The sequence below is a fragment of the Myotis lucifugus genome, unplaced genomic scaffold, assembly GCF_000147115.1.
Source record: "Myotis lucifugus unplaced genomic scaffold, Myoluc2.0 scaffold_37, whole genome shotgun sequence".
NCBI lineage: Eukaryota > Metazoa > Chordata > Mammalia > Chiroptera > Vespertilionidae > Myotis > Myotis lucifugus.
In genome coordinates, this window is record NW_005871085.1 from 5244590 (window position 1) to 5266073 (window position 21484).

At 39.0% G+C, this 21484-nt stretch overlaps 1 non-coding gene across 1 annotated transcript; it reads left to right on the forward strand.

Annotated features, from left to right (window-relative positions):
• The first annotated feature begins 19091 nt into the window (after nt 1-19091).
• LOC111825719 lies at nt 19092-19329 on the forward strand. Its single transcript, XR_002828922.1, has one exon.
• The last annotated feature ends 2155 nt before the right edge of the window (nt 19330-21484 follow it).

Genomic DNA, 21484 nt, shown 5'->3' on the forward strand with positions numbered 1-21484 from the left:
GAGGAAAAGAGAGGTGAAAATATTTACTCTTTAATACAACTTCTCATTTGTGTTTCTACTGTGCTGATATTGGTTTGGCATTCTAGAAATGTTATCAGCCTTTTATTTGGCTTATAAGTTTTGTTAAAAAAATAAAAAGGGCCCCTAACCGGTTTGGCTCAGTGGATAGAGCGTTGGCCTGTGGACTGAAAGGTCCCAGGTTCAATTCCGGTCAAGAGCATGTACCTTGGTTGCAGGCATGCCCTGTAGGAAGTGTGCAGGAAGCAGCTGATCAATGTTTCTCTCTCATCGATGTTTCTAACTCTCTATCCCTCTCTCTTCCTCTCTGTAAAAAATCAATAATTAATATATATATATAATTATATATTTTTAGAAAAATAAAATTAAAAAGGGCTGCCCTAGCTAGTTTGGCTCAGTGGATAGAGCATCAGCCTGTGGACTGAAGGGTCCCAGGTTCGATTCAGGTCAAGGGCACATGCCCAGGTTGCCAGCTCGATCCCTAGTAGGGGGCTTGCAGGAGGCAGTCAATCAATGCTTCTCTCTCAGCATTGATGTTTCTGTCTTTCTCTCCTCTCTCCCTTCCTCTCTGAAATCAATAAAAAAATATATTTAAAAAAATTAAAAGGCGAAAAAAGCCCTGCCTTATCAAGGCTATCAAAGAATTATCTGAAGATTTCTTCTTAACCAGGATAAAGTATTGAAATGTTAAAACATGACTGAACTCAACAGAAAGAGAAATATTCTCATGTTGAAAAGAAGAGAATCAATGGTGCAAAGTCACTCTGACCAGAATGATCTTTCTTCAGATATCTCCCTGACTGACTGATTTCATTCAGGTTTCATCCCAAATGTTTCATTATTGGAGAGGTCTTCCCTGACAACACTGTTTAAATATTTCATAGTTTGTATAGTATTGTGAATGGTATCTTATGTTCTATAATTTTTTCTACTTGCTTTGCTCATTAGACAAATGCTGTTGATTTCGTAAGTTATAATTGTAAAATATACTGAACTCTCATACTGTATCACATAGTTTTTTATTGTTTCATAATTCCTTTAACCCATAAGAAAAATCAACAGCAAAATGGTAGCAATACTTTTAATGTTTCCTGAATTATTACTTTAGCCAGAGTCTTTAGTATTGTGTTAAAAAGTAGTTTACTGCTGGGATTCTAGCCTTTTCCTGATATTAAAGGAACTGCATGTAAAGTTTTTCCATTAAAAACAGCTTTTGAAAGAAAGTATTGGTCAAATTGAGGAAAGTTTTAGGGAGTTTTTCAATTAAAAATGGATATTAAATTTTAAATTAAAATTTTGTTTGCATCTACTAAGATAATGAAATGTTTTTTTCTTCTTTTATGTAGTGAAACAAATGAATAGACCAGTGGTCAGCAAACTGCGGCTCTCGAGCCACATGCGGCTCTTTGGCCCCTTGAGTGTGGCTCTTCCTAAGCCTTAGGAGTACCCTAATAAAGTTAATAACAATGTACCTACCTATATAGTTTAAGTTTTAAAAATTTGGCTCTCAAAAGAAATTTCAATCGTTGTACTGTTGATATTTGGCTCTGTTGACTAATGAGCTTGCCGACCACTGGGATAGACTTTCTTATATTACAACATCTTTGCATTTCTGGAATAAATACTATTCGATCACAGTTTACTTTCTTAATGCATTGTTGAATTCAGTTAGCTATTTTATTTAAAATCTTCATATATGTGTTAGAAAATAAAATAGGCCATCTAAGCCTAGAGAATCCTAAGGAGAACATTTTTTTCTTATTTCAAGTTCTTTAATGGTTACTATCTTATATTCATATTTTCCTTGAGCCAATTTTGGCACTTCATATTTTTCAGAAATATATCAATTTCATTTATGTTTTAAGTTTTTATGTTATTACTTTTAAAATCACTTTTGTGTCTGAATATATTTCCTTTTTTTCATTGTGAATTTCAATTTCAAAATCAACAGCATGTGTCCACATGAGCAAAATATACCAGTGGCTTAAACAAAATAAAATATTTCTTTTTTCTTAAGTTTAAGAAGTCTTGAGATACTTTGGGGCTGTTATGATGCCCTACGGGTTGGGAATCAAACTAGGTATGTCTTGATGCTCTAGCTTGCATGGTTTCCATCTTGGTCCAAGATGACTACTGAAGTTCCAGCCATTACTTCTTGCTGGTTGTCTTTCAGCCAACAAGAAGAAGGAATGTATTTTAAGAGTACATACACATTACATCCCATTGAGCAGAATTTGCTCACAAAAGGACTCCTAGCTAAAGAAGAGATGGAAAATGAATCTCTGTTATAGGCAGTTGTATAGCCAGATTAGGGTTGGGTACATAATTGGCAGGGTCTAGTGCAAAATGAAAATGTGGGGCCTGGGCCGAGCCAGCTCAGCCAAGGGTTCACAAGCCTGAGTGAGGGCGGTGAATGGATGAAGAAATGACAGACAAAGAGAATAAGCTGGGTCTAGGTCAGTGATGACGAACCTATGACACACGTGTCAGAGGTGACACGCGAACTCATTTTTTTGGTTGATTTTTCTTTGTTAAATAAATATCAAAAATATAAATCTTTGTTTTACTATAAATCTTTGTTTTACTATGGTTGCAAATATCAAAAAATTTCTATATGTGACAGGGTTTTTCAAAATGCTGACATGCCAAGCTCAAAAGGTTCGCCATCACTGGTCTAGGTGGATCTTCCTGTGCCTGGCTGAGGCCACAGAGAGAGATCCAGAGGCAAGCTGAGCCTTTATTTTATAGTCAGAGGTAAACAAGGTAGTGGTCACCATAGTTACAATGTTCTTGTGAGTTTCACTTGTTTTGGCAGCACTTGATGCATCTCCCTCAGCCCATTAGCTTCCCAGATAAGATCTAGGGAGTATCATAAGGTCAAGCCTAATTATGCTAAGAGGACTGTGCTCTCTAAGCTGGGACTTGTTTGTGGCTCTGCCAACAGGTCAGTCCTAGGCTTAACCCTATAGCCGCACTCTACAGGGACTTCTTGTTCAAACATTATTTAGAATTTCAAGGTGGGAACATCAGAGCATTAAATTAATCTCAGGAGCATCTGAGCACTGCACAGGTCACAGACCCATGAAACTGATCCTAGCCTCAGGCTCTCTAAACATTGGGATTCTCAATTTAATGAAGAGGAGGAGAAAAACAAATACTATTGAGGAACCGCTGGAAGTCTATGCCTCATTATTTAATTTAATCTTTTCTGCCTTTATTTTCCTTCTGGTTTCTTAGAGTTTACTCTGTCCCTAGTTTTTAGTTCCTGAATTGAATGTTTAGTTAATTGGTTTCCTATTTTCTGAAAAATATATTGTATATTTCCTTCCATGTACTTAAATAGGTATTATTGCCATTTTACAAATGAGAAGAATAAGGGCAAAGAAGTTGAGTAACAAAGTCAAGCTTAAAGAGTTAATAATTGACGAAGTTGGGGCATGAGTCTAGGCAGCTTGTCTCTGAATGCCATACTTTTAACTAGTATAGGGTGTCCCAAAATTCACGCAAGAAGTAATTTTGATAGAAAACACAGGTTTATAATTAAAAATTGTAAATTTTTTATTGATTCATAAAGCATACAGTATAGGGTTATGTATGGAATAGCACATCGGGTAAATGACCTCCATGGCTTTGCTGACACATACGCAAAGCCATGGTCTTCATTGGTCTTCATTGTCCCTGCTCCTGGGCCATAATTGGTACTTGGTAATGCTTATCAAATTGAAGGGATTGAAATCAAGGGCAACAGATATAGAATCTGATTCAATAAACCAAGTAAAATTAGGCTTTTTATTTTGTTGTTGTTGTTGTTAACGCAAAATTCAAATCTTGCGTGAATTTTGGGACACCCTATACAATGTACTATCACTCTACATTGTGTATACATTTTAATTACACCTGTCACTGAGTTATAACTTATTTTCCTAGATCTCTCTTTCCAATTGTGAAGATTTATTAAATTAAAAATGTACAAGTCTAAACTATAGTTTTTAGAGATATATGCTTGGGTGATACAACCATACAGAAGAAACACACAAAAGTGATCATTGTAAAATCGGGTAGGCAGGAAATTGTGATTAGGATAGGGCACATGGAGGGGTTTTTACAGCGGCTAGAAAAGTCTGTTGATCTGATTGGTGTTATAAAGATGTATGTCTTATAAGAACTCATGAAGCTATACATTTTTGTATTTTATTTTACAATAAAAGAAATATTTTTTTCTGTTCAAAAGCAACCTCCATCTTAACCATTTTTCTTTATATTCCAGGTTTAAGACTGCCTATAATTTATTATAACAATTGTCACTATTTAATAAGTTTCATTCTTATTTCAGTCTCACAATAGCTCCCTGAAATAGACTTTATCCCTACTTTACTAACCAAGAAACAGAGAGAAGTTATGTAAGTTGCCTGATGTAACATAGCTAGTAAGTAGTAGAGTTAAGATTCAAAACAAGGCTTTACTCCAAAGATCATGCTCTTCATTAATATATTCCATTAGCGCCCTAGCCTGTTTGGCTCAGTGGATAGAGCATCGGCCTGCAAACTGAAAGGTCCCGGGTTCGATTACAGTCAAGGGCACATGCCCTGGTTGTGGGCTCGATCCCCAGTGGGGGACTTTCAGGAGGCAGCCGATCCATGATTCTCTCTCATCATGGATGTTTCTATCTCTCCCTTACTCTCTAAAATATATATATATATTTATATATATATTCCATTAGCTATATATATTTATATATATATTCCATTAGCTCCAAGACTTTTCCATATCAAATTCTCAAATCATATAGATAACATATGATAGTGGGGGTGGGGATGTATCTGGATGAGTCAGACTTGGTATTGGCTTGAGGAAACTCAGTCTAGTGGAAAAGGCTTGAGGAAACTCAGTCTAGTGGAAAAGACATTGTTGCAATTTAAACTGAAAAACCTGTCCCGTTATTAGCTCCTAATCATGGTAAGTCATGTCATTACAGAAAATGTAATTGGCATGGACACCACTCTGGGTAGCAAAGAGGAAGAGCCATTGACTGCTGGTCTGGTGGATGGATATGAAATACAAACCAATGCTTTCTTAGCACAGTAACTCCAAGAGCCACTGTTCTGAAAGGAGCAAGGATAAATACATGGCAATAGAAGGAAAAGGCTGTCCTTGGCAAATCTTTATTGTGTCCAAGAAATATGAGCATCACACACCTCATCTTTGGTGAGATATAATTACTTCTTCGGTGAACTAATGAGGAATTTAATAGTGATATTCTTCTCTTAGGAATAGGCAATGACTGAGAAGAGTAGGAGCTGAGGGAAAACGGGCCCAAACCAGATACATACAAAGTTCAGAGAGGCAGATTTTCTTTCTTTGAAGATGAAGAAAGAGTAGATTCGCAAAGCAGGGAATGAGAGCATGGGCCTCCGGGATCTGGAAAAAGATGGGGTTAAGACGAAAGGCCAGGGAAACTGAGAAGGGGAAACGGTCCTAAGGGTGGAAATTCCCACATAGGCCACCCTCTTTTGAAGGCTCAAATTTGAAAAGCTTCACTTTTTTGATAAAAGGGACTGCTTAAGATGGTGGCTTCTAGTCTCTGTTTCTCCCACTCCTTGTGAAAAGCTACCTCCACAAGGAACTTTCTATTTTTTGTGTAGTTTCTCATTGGGGTGAGATTAGTAGGGCTAGGGACTCCAAGAAGGGTCAGACTTCACCAAACCCTGAGTATTTAGGACTGCAGTGGAGAATACATTATAACCATATATAAATTTATTTTTTAATTCAGATATTGCACCATGTATTTTGTATGCCATAGTTTCTCCACTTAATGTTATTTCGTGAGAATTTTCTCATGCCATAAGGTATTCTTTGAAAATATTATTCATGTTACTTCAAAATATACATCTTAGAAATGCATCATAACTAATTAAACCATTTCCTTCTTTGTGGCTATTTTAGTCAAACAAGTCTTATCTTTTAAAATATATTTTTATTGATTTCAGAGAGGAAGGGAGAGAGAGAGTTAGAAACATCAATGATAAAAGAGAATCATTGATCAGCTGCCTCCTGCATGCCCCCTACTGGGGATTGAATCCACAACCCAGGTATGTGTGGTGACCAGGAATCCAGCCGATGACCTCTTGGTTCCTGGGTTGATGCTCAACCACTGAACCACACGGGCTGGGCCTATTTTTTTAATATTATAAATAATGCTGCAGTGAACATCCTTGTACATATATCTTTGCTCATCATCTCTGATCTTATCCTTGGCTTGAATTTCTAGATATTAAGTCACTGGGTCAGAGGGGATGACTTTTCAAGACTCTTGAAACATGTTGACAAATTGTTTTCCCCCAGAAACCTCATCCCTTTATGCTCCCACCAGCAGAGTGTGCAAGTGCCTGTCACATGATACCCTTGACAACTTTCTAGCTGTGATATTTGTTGGGGGTTGGGGCAGGAGGGGGGAGGAAGTTTTACCTAATTAGCCAGAACACATGAAGTGATAGAGCTTAACCATCTGCCAAGAAGAAATTTGAGAAGTTTGGTTTAAACATGGCAAACCTGATTGCATTTGTCACAAATGGGGCACCTGCAGGAAAAGGGGGAGAATTGTTTTCAACACTTTATTTCTATCAGGAGAGAAGGGTTATAAATCTCAGACTTCATATCTTTTGAAAGAGAGTATGTAGTAGGAACTAGCTGCGCTGAGTTCTCTGTGGTTTAATGGAGGAACAGATCAAGATCTCCAATTTTCAGCCCTTAACTGGTACTTATTTATGGGATATTTTGGAAGAAGACAAAGTAAGGTATGAACACCTAGTTTATTTTAATGATATTAGATGACTTGATGGTTTAAACTTCTTAAGTAGTAAAACAAAAGACTTGGAGCTAAAGGACTCTAAAACACCCATTTTGCTAGGCCCCCCAGTGTTATTAAGATTAGACTTTCTTAGTGATCTGACAAATACCTAAAAACATAGAACTTGAAACTGCAGTCATGCTGTTTCTCACTTCTTCAAGGAAGACATTTAGGTTGAACAAGAGGCCTAGAACATCATTTTCCAGGACTCAAAAGAATAAAAAATGTTAGAGATCTAGAGTTACATGGTAGAAATGGTGTGACAGTTTCAGAAGAGATTCACAGACTATGATGCCAATGGACCTAAATTTTCAGAATTGCTGTTACAATGCAAATCATAGGATGTGTCCAAATTAATAAGCATCTCTTCTATTAGTTTTAAGAGGAAGTGATTGATATGGAAAGTTAACTATGTCCAATAAAGAGTCATAGTAAAATTGTGGATGCAAGTATAAAAATCCCAGAACTATCTGGAAATTTATGGCTATGTAATGAAACACTAGACCATATCTTTTTTCATAAAATATGCAAAAAGAAAGCTGAATATCACAATCAGTGATATAAATCTGTAATTAGAATTGCAATGTTCTCTGATTTATAAACAGCACTGTTTTCAAGAATAGTTCAGTCTGATAAAAACTTATATCTTCCCTGAGTTAATAAAAATAGATCAATAGCTAATATTAACTGGGCCTAAAACTATATATTTCTTTCTTAATTAATAAATATGATTCATTTTTTCAAAATATTTATATTATATTTTAATACATCTTAATTACATATTTTTAGACAACCAAAGTTTTTACTTCCCATCGTTGTATTATAGAATGTGATATGTATAGGTGATGTACTGTGATATACACAAACTTTGAAGTGTAATAAGTCTAGGTACAAATCCTGGCTCCATCAATCCATAAAGGTTTCTTCTTGGCCTTTACCATCCAACATGACCTCACTAGGCCTGCCATTCCAATCTCACCTGACACGCTGGGCTCCAGCCACCCAGGCTCCTTGCTGTTCCTCAAGCACCTCAAGCTTGTTTTCCTTTTTCAGCCTTCATTGTTCCCTCTGCTTAAACTGCTCTCCCTCATATCTTCACATCATTTGCTCTCTCACTTTATTCAAGTCTCTTTTTCAAATGTCACCTCCTCAGAGAAAACGTCCCTGACCACTAAATCAAAATAGCTCCCACTTTCATTCACTCATTATCATGTAACCCTACTTTTTTCTTTACTATCTAAAATCATAAATTATATTTAATTATTTGCCTACTTATTTATTTATTCCCCCCCTCCCCAGTAAGCTCTATGACAGCAGGAACCTTCTGACACATAGTGGGTATTTGATAAATAAGCTGAATGCACAATTGAATACATGAATGAACAAATGAAAGCTATGCTAACTCTATATGCAAGTATTTGGGGAGTACAAAAAATAGTACATCTAACCTAAACTTGCAGTTGAATTGGGACATGATCAAAGAAGATTTTCTAGAGTAAGGTAAAATGTGAGCTGAGTTTTGAAGGACACGTAGGGAAGAAGGGACGGATCCTAGGGAAAGGAAACAGAGATGTGAGGATCAGATGGTAAAAGAGACACAGTCTGGAATGACTCAACAATAACAGCAGAAAGTGGCTTCTGTATGGTTGAAGGAGTTGGGTATAATCTCTGAAGCCCTATAAAAGATTTGAGCCCAAAGGTGCTAAAACCATCCTTTCTACCCAGCCCTCATGGCTCAGTGGTTGAGCATCAACCTATGAATCAGGAGGTCACGGTTCAATTCCTGGTCAGGGTCATGCCTGGGTTGCAGGCTCAATCCCCAGTGTGGAGCATGCAGGAGGCAGCCAATCAATGATTCTCTCTCATCATTGATGTTTCTCTCTCCCTTCCTCTCTGAAATCAATAAAAATATTTTTTAATTAAAAATAAAAATAAATAAAAAACATCCTCTCTGTAAATGCCCCAAAAGGTGATCAAAATAATCTAGAATTTCCTTCCAGGAGAGTTTTCAGCAAGATGGAAAATTAAAAACAACATTTATTAGAGAGTCCTCTTTTTTAAAATTCTCTGTGCCCTGCACCTACCTGCCACACCTACTCTCCAACTAAGATCTGACAGAGACTCAAGCCAGCTATCTATCAGGACATCTAATGAGATCCATGATTATAAACCAGATTCTCTGATGGGATTAGAGACAGGTTTTGTATGGTGAGTTCATCTTACATAGCTACATTAAAAAATATCCAATAACTGCTATGGTTGCTATGTGTGTCTTGGCAGATGTTTTAACTGGTAGTTCCCCCACTTCCACCTGCCCCACAGTAACTGACTGCTAAAGATACACTTTCACATATATATTTTTTCATTGCTCCTACAACTGCCATTTTAAGAGCCACATGTCCTCTGTATTTGGAGGGAGAAAGGATACCTGTTGCTTTGCAGCAGGTAAAACGGTCCAAACAAAAACCATATCCATACCCCAAGGAGTTTGTAATCCAAAAGCAAAAATGGACCTGCTATCGAACAGTGCAGAACAACACCCACACAATACAGGCAGATGGAGCATCATATGGCCACCACAACTGGAATTTTTTGTAAACTATCCCCAAAACATTGCTGTTCTTTGAACACTTCCCCGGTTCAAAGTATAGAACACCATCTATTACCAATAAACTCTGAAAAGCCAAATGAGATGTTCAAAGTAGCCTTGAGTAAAGGTCATATTCCAAAAGTGTGCAGACTTAAAAGATAAAGCTTTCTGACAGGAAGCAAACTACTGCCCATGCATATCACCCTCTACCCTCAATGGTAACACACTCCGGAACCTTGTTGTCAGAGGCAAATAGAATTAGTTGACTTTTTCTGATAAGATGCTACTAACCAATGCTTAAATAAAGATCTTAGGTAGCATCATTTGATGGCAAAAAGGAAAGACTTTAGGAATTATTCATTTGACTATGTTCATCAACCATTAACACCCTAGTGCTATTATTGACTACTTTGTTGCTAACATTTGGGGACAGTAAATATAGAGGTAACTGGGATGTGATGGGAAAATCATTGGAATTAGAGTCGGGCCAGGTTTTGATTCCCAAAAAGTCACCTCATCTTTCCAAACTCCACTTTTCTTAACAGTAAAATTGGAGTAATTAATTGTATCTACTTCACTAGACTGTTTAGAAATTAAATGAGATAGTAGACATTAAGGCATTTCCTAAACCAGCAAGCATCAGACCAATGTTAGATCTTGTTATGTAACGTTCATTGCTTCTGTGTTCTCCTAAATTCCCACGGAAGTTTTTCTAATGACTCCACAAGCATTTTTATTTGTCATTGTTTTTAATAGATTTTACTTTATAACCATTTTAGATTTACAGAAAAATTGAGAAAATAGTATAGAGACTTCCCATGTACCTGTACCAAGTTACCCCTAATATTAGCATCTTATATTAGTATGGTACATTTGTTACAATTAATGAACCAGTATTATGAACTAAAATCCAAAGTTTACTCAGATTTCCTTAGTTTTCCCTGATGTCCAATATCCCATGCAATATACCACATTACACTTAGTTGGCATATCTCCTTACGTTACTCTTCACTTTGACATCTTCTTAGACTTCCCTTGTTTTTGATGATCTTGATAGTTTGGGGAATATTGCTCAAGTATTTTGGAGGATGCCCCTCTACCTCAATTTGTCTGATGTTTTTCTCATGATTACACTGTATTTATGGGTTTGGGGAAGATTATCACAGAGGTAAAGTGCCATTTTCATCACATCATATAAAGGGTACATATTATCAATATAATTATGATATTGATGTTGGCCTTGAATCTGGCTGAGGTAGTATTTGTCAGGTTTCTCTAGGGTAGCGGTTCTCAACCTGTGGGTCGCGACCCCTTTGGCAGTCAAACAACCCTTTCACAGGGGTCGCCTAACACCATCCTGCATATCAGATATTTACATTACGATTCATAACAGTAGCAACATTACAGTTATGAAGTAGCAACGAAAATAATTTTATGGTTGGGTCACAACATGAGGAACTGTATTTAAAGGGCCAGAAGGTTGAGAACACTGCTCTAGGGCAGTGGTCAGCAAACCACGGCTCGCGAGCCACATGCAGCTCTTTGGCCCCTTGAGTGTGGCTCTTCCACAAAATACCACGTGCGGGCGCGCACATACAGTGCAATTGAAACTTTGTGGTCCATGTGCAGAAGTCAGTTTTCGGCCTGGGTGAGTCTATTTTGAAGAAGTGGCGTTAGAAGAAGTGGGGGGTGTGGTTGGTCGGTAGGGCAACAGGATACATTGTTTTGAGGTACGTTCACTGAGGTCCACCCCTTCCAACTCTCCCATCCACACTCGTCTATCTGAAACAAGTATGCAAGACGAGTGTGGATGGGAGAGTTGGAAGGGGTCGACCTCAGCGAACGTACCTCAATCAGATTGAGGACCTTTTTAGCAAAGGCCAGCTTAGGAGTACCCTAATTAAGTTAATAACAATGTACCTACCTATATAGTTTAAGTTTTAAAAATTTGGCTCTCAAAAGAAATTTCAATCGCTGTACTGTTGATATTTGGCTCCGTTGACTAATGAGTTTGCCGACCACTGCTCTAGGGTAAAATTACTCTCTTTCCCTCTTTCTGTTCTTTATTCTGTGGAGGAAGTCACCTGATGCAGTCCACACTTAAGAAGTGGGGAGTTACACTTCCCCTCTCTGATTTTATTTTTACCCCCCCCCCCTCCCCAAAATGCACAGTATTTCCAATGGCACACAGCTTGGTCACTTGCAATAGGGAATGTTGGGGCTCAAAGATATTTCCAAAGAACTGAAATGAGCTCACGCTTTTTTGGAAGAAAAACTATAGTAAGAATAGTTTTCTCTCTGTGTCTTGAAAATCAGTCATTTCCCATTTTTAACTTAAAGGAAAAAATGTGTTTACTTTATTAGATTGGCCATTGAATGCTTGAGGGAGCCTGTCCTCTTCATATAGTCCTGTTTATTTTTCTTCTTCTGCTTTCTTGTCTGCACTTTCTTTAAAAGGAGAGCTCATGCATTCATTTCTATTTTAGATTTTTCCATCATGCTACTTCAAATACGTTGCCTGTATAATTTTCTGAGATAAAAAATTAGAATTCAATCTTCTTTCTGAGGGAATATTACCTTTGAAGTTCAGGGAGGCATCAGAATCAAAGTGAAATCTACAATTTACTTCCTTACAACAAATTCTCAGAAGATAAAACTAACAAGATACAAAAGGAAAAATCTGTTTCAAACTGATAATAAACATGCTGTAATGAGTAGAAATAAAGAAAACATGAGGAAGTCATGAATAAAAGTTACTTGCTTTACAATTGCATATCCCTGAACCTTAACGATGCAGGGCAGCCAAAGTATCCAAATCTCCAAGGTCTGATCCAGCCTTTCCTGGGCAAATTTCATTTCTCAAATGCTAGCTTCTGTGGCAGAATAAAAACACAGTGAACATACAATTACATACAGTGAAATCTGACACAAGGAATTTAAATGGACTAAACTAAGTCAATAATATTTGTTTTAAAAGAAAGCTATATGAAGGCAGGTAACGTTTTTCTAAAGATAGTCACATGAATACACAATTCTCGCCATTTTCCCTATCAAAAATATACACATATCCAGGAAAGAAATTTGGCATTCAGCTGACATACCATTAAGACAATCTCTCCCTCTTTTTTTTTTTTTACAAAAAATAATGAAAATTAAAAGTTTTGTTAGTCACAATGTAAAGTATACTGATTTTGGAACTGGAAAGACTTGAACTCAAATTCTAACCTCACCACTTACTAGCTGTATAACTTTACTTGAAAGTTGAGTTACTCAGCTCTCCTGAATCTCAGTTTCTCATCTATAAACGACACACTGGGCCTATCCTGTGAATTATTATAACAATCCTATATAATAAAAGCCTAATATGGTGTCTGGTTGTCCGTTCAACCAATCAAAGCATAATATGCTAATGATATGCTAAGGCCGCTCAACCGCTCGCTATGATGTACACTGACCACCAGGGGGCAGAAAGTCAACCAGTCGCTATGATGTGCACTGACCACCAGGGTGTAGACGCTCCAACCGGTAGGTTAGCTTGCTGCTAGGGTCTGGCCGACAGGGACTAAGTGAGATGGGCCAGACACACCCTGGAACCCTCCTGTCGTCCCTTCCCTGCTGGCCAACATCCCATGTTCTTCCCCAGCCCCGATCATGCACTGGTGGAGTCCCTCAGCCTGGCCTGCGCCTTCTTGCAATCTGGGACCCCTTGAGGGATGTTGGAGAGCTGGTTTCGGCCTGATCCCACAGACCAGACCAATGGTCCCCACTGGCACAGGAATTCATGCACCAGGACTCTAGTTAGATATAATGTAGGTTAGATCCATAGCAAAAACCTAGTTAACACATAGCAGGCTCTAAATTAGAAAGAGAGAGAATATATTATTATTTTTAAAATATATTTTTATTTCAGAGAGGAAAGGAGAAGGAGAGAGAAATAGAAACATCAATGATGAGAGAGAATCATTGATAGGCTGCCTCCTGCACGCCCCACACTGGGGATCAAGACTGCAAACCAGGCATGAACTCAGGACCCTTCAGTCAACAGGCTGACGTTCTATCCACTGAACAAAACCAGCTAGAGCAAGAATATATTATTCTGATCCTCACAGGGTTTATAATCTAGTGGAAGAAATGGATACGAATCAAGAAATTAACCAAAAAATAAAAATACTAAACTTATTAAAATAATTAATTCTATAAAGTGATTTAGAAAAAGGTTTCCCTGAGGAAGTGTCAACTCAGGTAAAAGAAGTCATTACAATAAAGCCCTGAGGAAGAGGGATTAAGACAAGGGAAACAGAATGTGCAAAGTTCCTGTGGTGGGGGAGATGAAGATGCTTCTAAGGATGTGGAGTTGAGTGCAGGCTCAAGGGACAGCAATATGGGAGCAGTTGCAGGAGCCAGGACAAACAGGGTCATGTAGGCCATTGGAAGGATTTTGGTCATTGCCATACGAATAATGCAAAACCACTGAAAGGTTTTGAGCAGAGAAGTGACATTATCACATTTTTAAAAGGCTCACCCAGGCTGCTGTGGGGATAGAGTGCAGAGGCAGGAGAGGATACAGGAAGGTCTGAGGAGGTCAAGGCCACAGGCTAAACAGTGTATGAGGGAGGCACCAGCAGAATAAATGGAGAATTGGCTGGCCCATCTTCTTCCAAATTTGTGTTTTCTAACCTTACATCTATATATATAAAAAGCTAAAATGCTAAGTGTCCATCCAACTGTCTGACTGGTTGCTATGACGCACACTGACCACCAGGGGGCAAATGCTCAATGCAGGAGCTGCAGTGACGCACATTAGCCATTTACAAAGAAACGGCACCACAGTCCTGGTGTTGACAAAACAACACTCAGCTTCCCCAAAGTGGGACACAGGCCCCACCACCACCCCAGAGCGACGCCCCACCAAATCGCAGCCAATGCTGCCAAGTCCCATAGTGCAAAATGTGGCCCTAGTGACTAGCCTCCTAGGAACATGAATTGCTTTATAGCCAGGTGCAAACATTTTACACTTTAACCAAATGTCTGTGAAGTATTTTCCTGTGCCTCATCCCATTTGATCCTCACTGAAGTCCTGGAGTAGGTAGATAGGAGACTAGATAGCAACTTATTTTTTTTTCATTAGCCGGAAAGTTTAGAAATTTGACCCAACGGAAAAGAAGTCAGAAATGGTGGACCTTGAAAATGACTTCAGGTTTTCTCACTGCACAGAATATAGTCAAACACTGCTGCAGTTAAATATTTTACCCTTTGTTCTTCCTGCATGATCTACAATACTAATCTGCTTTGTGTTGATATTTACTGCTGTGTTGCTGACAATTACCTGAAAGAGAAGTTGGGGTGCTTCACTGGGCTGGAAAAAGTTTAGCTAAATCAGTTATTCTATAAATCAAGTTTATTCTATATCTATAAAAGGCTAAGTTGACTCACGCATGCATGATACATATAAAGCTCTTGCTGGCACCAATCGCACGCATGTGTTTCTATCTGTCATTGTCAATCATGAATTTGGTTGACACTTCTATTATAGAGAAATGGTGAATAGCAATCGATATTAAAATATTTCTTCTAAAAAATAAATAAATAAAAAATATTTCTTCTAATTAATTTCCTTTCAATGTGCACGAATCTGTGCACTGGGCCTCTAGTGTTATAATAAAATACTAAATACCTGCAATGAATAAATATAGAAAGCAGGATGCTTGCAGTATAGCTTGTTGAGTAAGAGTCTCCCCAGAAGTCAGCACTTAGGTTTATTCCCAACAACATAATGACACGGAGAAAATGGAGTGAATAGGATAGCAGCATTCATAAGACACATGAGGAAGCAAGAGGTAGTGTGGTGGGAAGGACACTACTGGGAAACTGGATATCCAAGTTCTACTCCCAGCACTGCCTCATCCATTTGGAGTTTTGGACAAACAAGTCCCTTCCTTCTCTTTAGACCAGTGGTTCTCAACCTTGGCTGCACATTAGAATTACCTGGGAATCTTTTCAAAATCCTGATTTCCGGGGCTCATCCTCCGGAAATTCTGTTTCTTTGTTACTAATCTTGTGGCCCACCCCTTAACAAGAAACAGAATTTCTGGAGGATGAGGCCCAGAAATCAGGATTTTTAAAAAGATTCCCAGGTGATTCTAATGTGCAGCCAAGGTTGAGAACCACTGCTTTAGACCATCCCCAACTGTGAAATGACCAAGTGGAACTAGTTGACCTCTAGGGTTCTTTTCAGCACAAATGTTCCTTTCACTATGGAAGACATCTAAGAACTATAAAGACAGTTTATTACAGTGGCTTAGGGTGCAGTTTTTCATGTCATCATAAGAGCAAACACTTAGTAAGTGCTTACCATGTGCCAGATATTGTTCTAAGTATTACATATAAACTGCCCTAATCTTCCCAAATTTTGTGAGTAGGCACTATTAATATCATCATTAACTATCATTTCATAGTTGAGAAAACACAGGCACAGAGATCTTAAGAAACTTTCTCAAGACCTCACAGTTACTAAGAGGCAGAGACAAGATTTGAATATAGTAGTCTAGCTGTGATGAACACATCTTCTTAGAATATCTGGGTTCAACTGGCTCCACTCTTTTCCAGCAGCCTTAGTCTCTCTGTACCTGTGTTTTCTCCTCTATAAAATGGCAAAAATAATAGTTTTTAGCTAAAAGTCTTTTGTGAGGATTAACTGAGGATATACATATAAAATGATTATAAGCCGTAACCGGTTTGGCTCAGTGGATAGAGCGTCGGCCTGCGGACTGAAGGGTCCCGGGTTCGATTCCGGTCAAGGGCATGTACCTTGGTTGCGGGCACATCTCCAGTGGGGAATGTGCAGGAGGCAGCTGATTGATGTTTCTAACTCTCTATCTCTCTCCCTTCCTCTCTGTGAAAAATCAATAAAATATATTAAAAAAATGATTATAAAAACAGTACCTCAAATGTAAGTGCTCAGTAAATGTTATCATTAGTTGGTGGCCCAAGGAAGAATGGACACATACATTTTGAGAAACATTCCTTGGCAAGAATGACTCAGTCTGACCCCAAGTTGTCATGGTTTCCAAGGCAAAGAGGCAAACTTTAAACACTAGGAGACCCTGAAGAGGACAGCTATTGTCTGTTTTGTGTGAAGGACTTTTCCCCATATGTTTATTTTTAACTAGAGGCCCAGTGTATGAAATCCATGCATGGTTGGGTCCCTAGGCCTGGTCGGCAATCAGGGCCAATCAGGGCCTTCTGGTTGCTGGCCAGGGCCTTCCTTCCCCAGCTGCCAGCCAGGGCCTTCCTTTGTTCCGCGCCACCCGCTGGTGGTCAGCACATGTCATAGTGAGCAATTGAACTCCCGGTCTCCCTGTCGAACTCCCGAGGGGACACTTTGCATATTAGCCTTTTATAAATATAGATTATGCCCTTGCTAAACACTTGAAAATAGAAAAAAAAAAAGACATGGTGATGGTAAATAAAATAACCTATGTACAAAATAAAATATAGTTCCTATCCCTAATCCAATATGATCCAAATTAGGTTTGGAACTCCTTAGTGTGATCATGCATGAATTTATTGAATTACAACCAACATTTAAAAGAAGTGAGATAATAGGATAGTATAGGAGTGGAGGGAAAACATCAGCGTGCATTGCAGGTAGTAAAGGTAAGCAATGCTTCAGAAAATGTTTGTTTCAGAGGGAGTTAAGGGGAATATACATTATATTTTTTACTTTGCACAGTTTTAAAAAGGCTTGAATAACACCAAGCTAGATTATTTATTCATTCACCAAACATTCACTATGTGTAATTTGTGCTAAGCATTCTGCCAAGAAATAATTCACAAGAAATAATTAATAGTATTCCAGCAAGGTAAAATGGGGAAAACTGAGACTAAACAAAACCAAACTGAGCTTTATGAGGCCCTGGCCTCCCTTCCTAGGAGAGAAGTGATGTTTAGGAGGGAAGGAATGTTTGAGATTGCTGTGGTATCATGGAAACTATATGGCTGGGAACAGGTAAACTGTCATGGTTGGTGATAAGCTTGGTAAATTGTCTTAGTTTTTAGATTTACTTTGATCAAAAAACTATAACATTTACATGGCCAGAAAACAGGTAAACGGTGAGATATTAATCACAATGTATGTAGCTGATCTGATGTATTTTCTTGCTTTTTGACAGGTTCTTTTCCTCTGGAACACTAGGAGGGGACATAAAGTGACATGGGAGAATACTAGATCCTGTTAGTTCCTTCTCCTGTAGATCCTGCCATTATGGTTAAAAATAGAAGCTGTTAAATTGTGGAAACTGGATATAGTTAAAACCCCACTATAATGAGTACAGGGGCCCCACAGATTGTTAATGAGGCTGTTTGAACTAGCACCTGCTCCTGGAAGAATCTGGTGTGAGCGCATTGGCAGCCAGGCCCCCTGAGTCAGTGAGGGGGAAATGGGAGTGGGGGGAGGGATCTACATGCTGCCTTGCAGGTGTTTTCTGAGAGTCCCTGAATCGGTATTTTATTTTCTGTTTATTCTGTTGCACTCACTCTGTACAAGAGGCTGGGCTAGATGTTAGAGGAGACATAAAGGTGAGAGACACAGCCCTTGCCTCAAGAACATACACAGATGGACAAGAAATTTACACAAGGGACAGAAGCTCAGGGGCAACAAAGTTCAGCACAAGAATAGCGACCTTGGAGTGAATCTTGGTCCTGCCACTTTCTAGCTGTGTGACTTTGGGCAAAGTCACCCTAACCTTTCAGAGCTTCAGTTTCCTTATCTGCAAAGTCAGGATAATTGGATACTTATGAGGAGTAAAGAACAGGCAGGAGTGAAATGGGTTGCATATCACCAAGTGAAAAGTAGGTGCTCAATAATTGAACTGACTACAAAATCAAAGTGCCTGCAAAGAAATACCAATGAAATGCTACAGAGCCTCAGAAGTGGAAAGTATATTAGGAAAAACTTCTTGGATGTGGCATCTGAAATGAACCTTACAGAATTTGTCTGACTTTAAAAGGAGCTAATGTAGTAGGGGGATATATTTTGAGGGAGGAATGGCATAAGCAAAGGCATGGAGACAGAAACAACTGAGGCATTCCAACTAATAGACGTGTTTTAGCTGGAAATTGTAGATACATAGATGAATAAGTCAGTCTCCAACCTCAAAGAGCTCATAGTCCACTGGGGAGACCAACACACAAACTGAAATGGACAGAGCAGAGCGATAGCTCTGTGTAGGGGCTGTGGGAGTCCAGTGGAGACCCCAAGCTAGGGCTGACCGGGTGGTAATGGCAGAAGGTGAAGAGGTTAGGGCAAGATTCTAGGGTAGCAGAGAAAATGCTAACTGGCCCATAACAGTAAAAATGCCAGTCAGGAAAAATCATACTCCACACATAGGATAGGACCTAGGAGTGAAGAACATGATGAAAATAAACACTGGGTTTGTAGCAGAGAGAGAGTAAGAGAGGTGGCCAGGAGCAGGAATCAGAGAGAAAAACGGCAGGATTCTAAAATTTACAGGTGGTGCCATTTAGTGTCATGAGGAAGCCTGGGGTCGGCTGTAAAACTGGTGGCTGAAATGGCAGGAAAGTGAGTCATTGGAGATGAGACATTCAAGGATTGGTGAGATTAAGTGATTTAAAAGATTACTACTGTCCACCAGACTTGCAGACAAAGCAGACCCCGGAGGAAGCTGAGGCATGACTTCTCAGGAGCCAGCCTTCCATATGCAATTTTCCTCTGATAGTTCCTGGGTACTGTTGCCACGGTGATAGTGACTGTCCATGTCATTATCTATCCACCAAGAGTAAGAGAAGCTTTGCAGTCGAGATATTGTTTAACAGATGGAGTGGTTTCTGTTGGACACTAAGTACTGCTACAAATGGAAAAAAATTACTATTGTCTGTTGATGACTCTAAGGGAAGAGATAGAAAAAAGTCTATGTGAAAGAGGTCAATGAGTCAGGTACAAAAATCACCCAGAAGGGAGGGATTGTGTTCTGGAGGGCAGTAGATGATTTAAGTGTTTGAAATGTCCTATATACTTAACAGTGAGCAATTGCTTTAGATTCTTTATAGAGTCTCTAATTGTGTTGGTTAGGATATTTGTTTGGTTGCTGTGACAGGAAGGTCTGAAATAAGTGGCCTATATTAGATGAAGGTTTATTCCTCTGCCCTGTAAATCTGAGTTGGTAGTCCACGGCCAGGTGGACAATCATCCAGGTGCCAGGGTCTTTCTGTTTAGTTCTCCTGCCAACTTACATCTTAGCTCCCAGTGTAACATCTTTATTCCTATTAGCTAGAAGGAAGACTCAATGGATAGCATGACCCACAGTCACTAAGAGTGATCAAAATTCAAGGGGAAAGCAATTAGATTCACCTCTTGGTAAGGGAGTAGCGAGGTCACACTGCAGAAGAGCAGGTGTGGTAGGAGATATTGTTTAGCCACATTTGGATAATATAATCTACCACATGTTATAATAAATGACCTTGAACAGAATGTTGCTCAGCTTAATGAATATGAGTATTCAGCAGAACAAATGGCCTTGAATAAAATGGATTCTATTTACTTATTTTATTCATTTTGATCTATAGAACAACCCTGTAAGGTAGCTGTAATTCACACCCTCGTTTTACAGGGTAGGGAAGTAGGCAACCGCCCCAAGATCCCTGAAACAGTTCATTGTGGAGCTGGGGTTTGAACCTTAGCCTTTTTAACTCCCAAGCTTGTGCTCTTTCCTGGTATGGCACAGCCTCTCTTGACACCCAGGGAGAATGCAACAGAAAAGAGAGAGTCACCTTTGCTATCACAAGCACTCAATAAACATTTGTCGAATCGAACTGAATTAAATCAAACTACTAGAGGAGAATCTTAGCAACAAAATCTGAAAGATGTGTATAAAACTAAAGTTCCCTTTGAAAGAAACACATAAACTAGCTATTGAAATAAGGTCTATGTGAATATTTCTTCATTCACTGGTATCTGCACAACATATATTTACTTCTTTTTTTTTTTTTAATTTTATTGACTTTCTACAGAGAAGAAGGAAGAGGGACAGAGAGCCAGAAACATCGATGAGAGAGATCGATCAGCTGCCTCCTGCACACCCCCCACTGGGGATGTGCCCGCAACCAAGGCACATGCCCTTGACTGGAATCGAACCCGGGACCCTTGAGTCCGCAGGCCCGATGCTCTATCCACTGAGCCAAACCAGTTCGGCTATATTTACTTCTTAAAGTTATTTATTCCCTGCTCCATTCTAAAAGGATTCAGGCATAAGTGTTGGAGTAGATATGTCCATAAAATGAAATAATAGAGATTTTAGCTAGCACATGGGAAATGACCAGTAAATGGTAGCCATTGCCATTGGTAAGAGCAATGGGCAGAGAGCCCAGAGAACTGTTATTCTTTTTTTTTTTAATATATTTTATTGATTTTTTACAGAGAGGAAGGGAGAGAGATAGAGAGTTAGAAACATCGATGAGAGAGAAACATCGATCAGCTGCCTCCTGCACATGTCCTACTGGGGATGTGCCCGCAACCCAGGTACATGCCCTTGACCGGAATCGAACCTGGGACCTTTCAGTCCGCAGGCCGATGCTCTATCCACTGAGCCAAACCGGTTTCGGCAGAACTGTTATTCTTGACTCTGCTTCTCACCAGCTGTGTGCACCTGGGCAGTCCACTGAGCTTCTCTGGACCTGACTTTTCCTCCTCGCCAGTAAAATGAGGAGAATACCAATGATCTCTAAGATCCCTTGCAGCACTAAAACCTAATGAAGACTGAGTACTCTTTTTCTGTCATTTCTTGCATGTCATGATTTACTGAGTTATTTTCTACCATTAAGCAATTAATTATTGAATCTATTAAGTGTAAACTGTAACTGTTAAAGAGCAACTAAGAATAGTTGAAACTGTTAGAGCAAAGGCTCTAATCAAATGTCTCTGAACATATGCTCATGGGCTTACTTGAAAACAGCGCTTATTCATTGTTCTCATTAAAATCTCATGTGATGAAGCATTAGATGTACAAATTCTA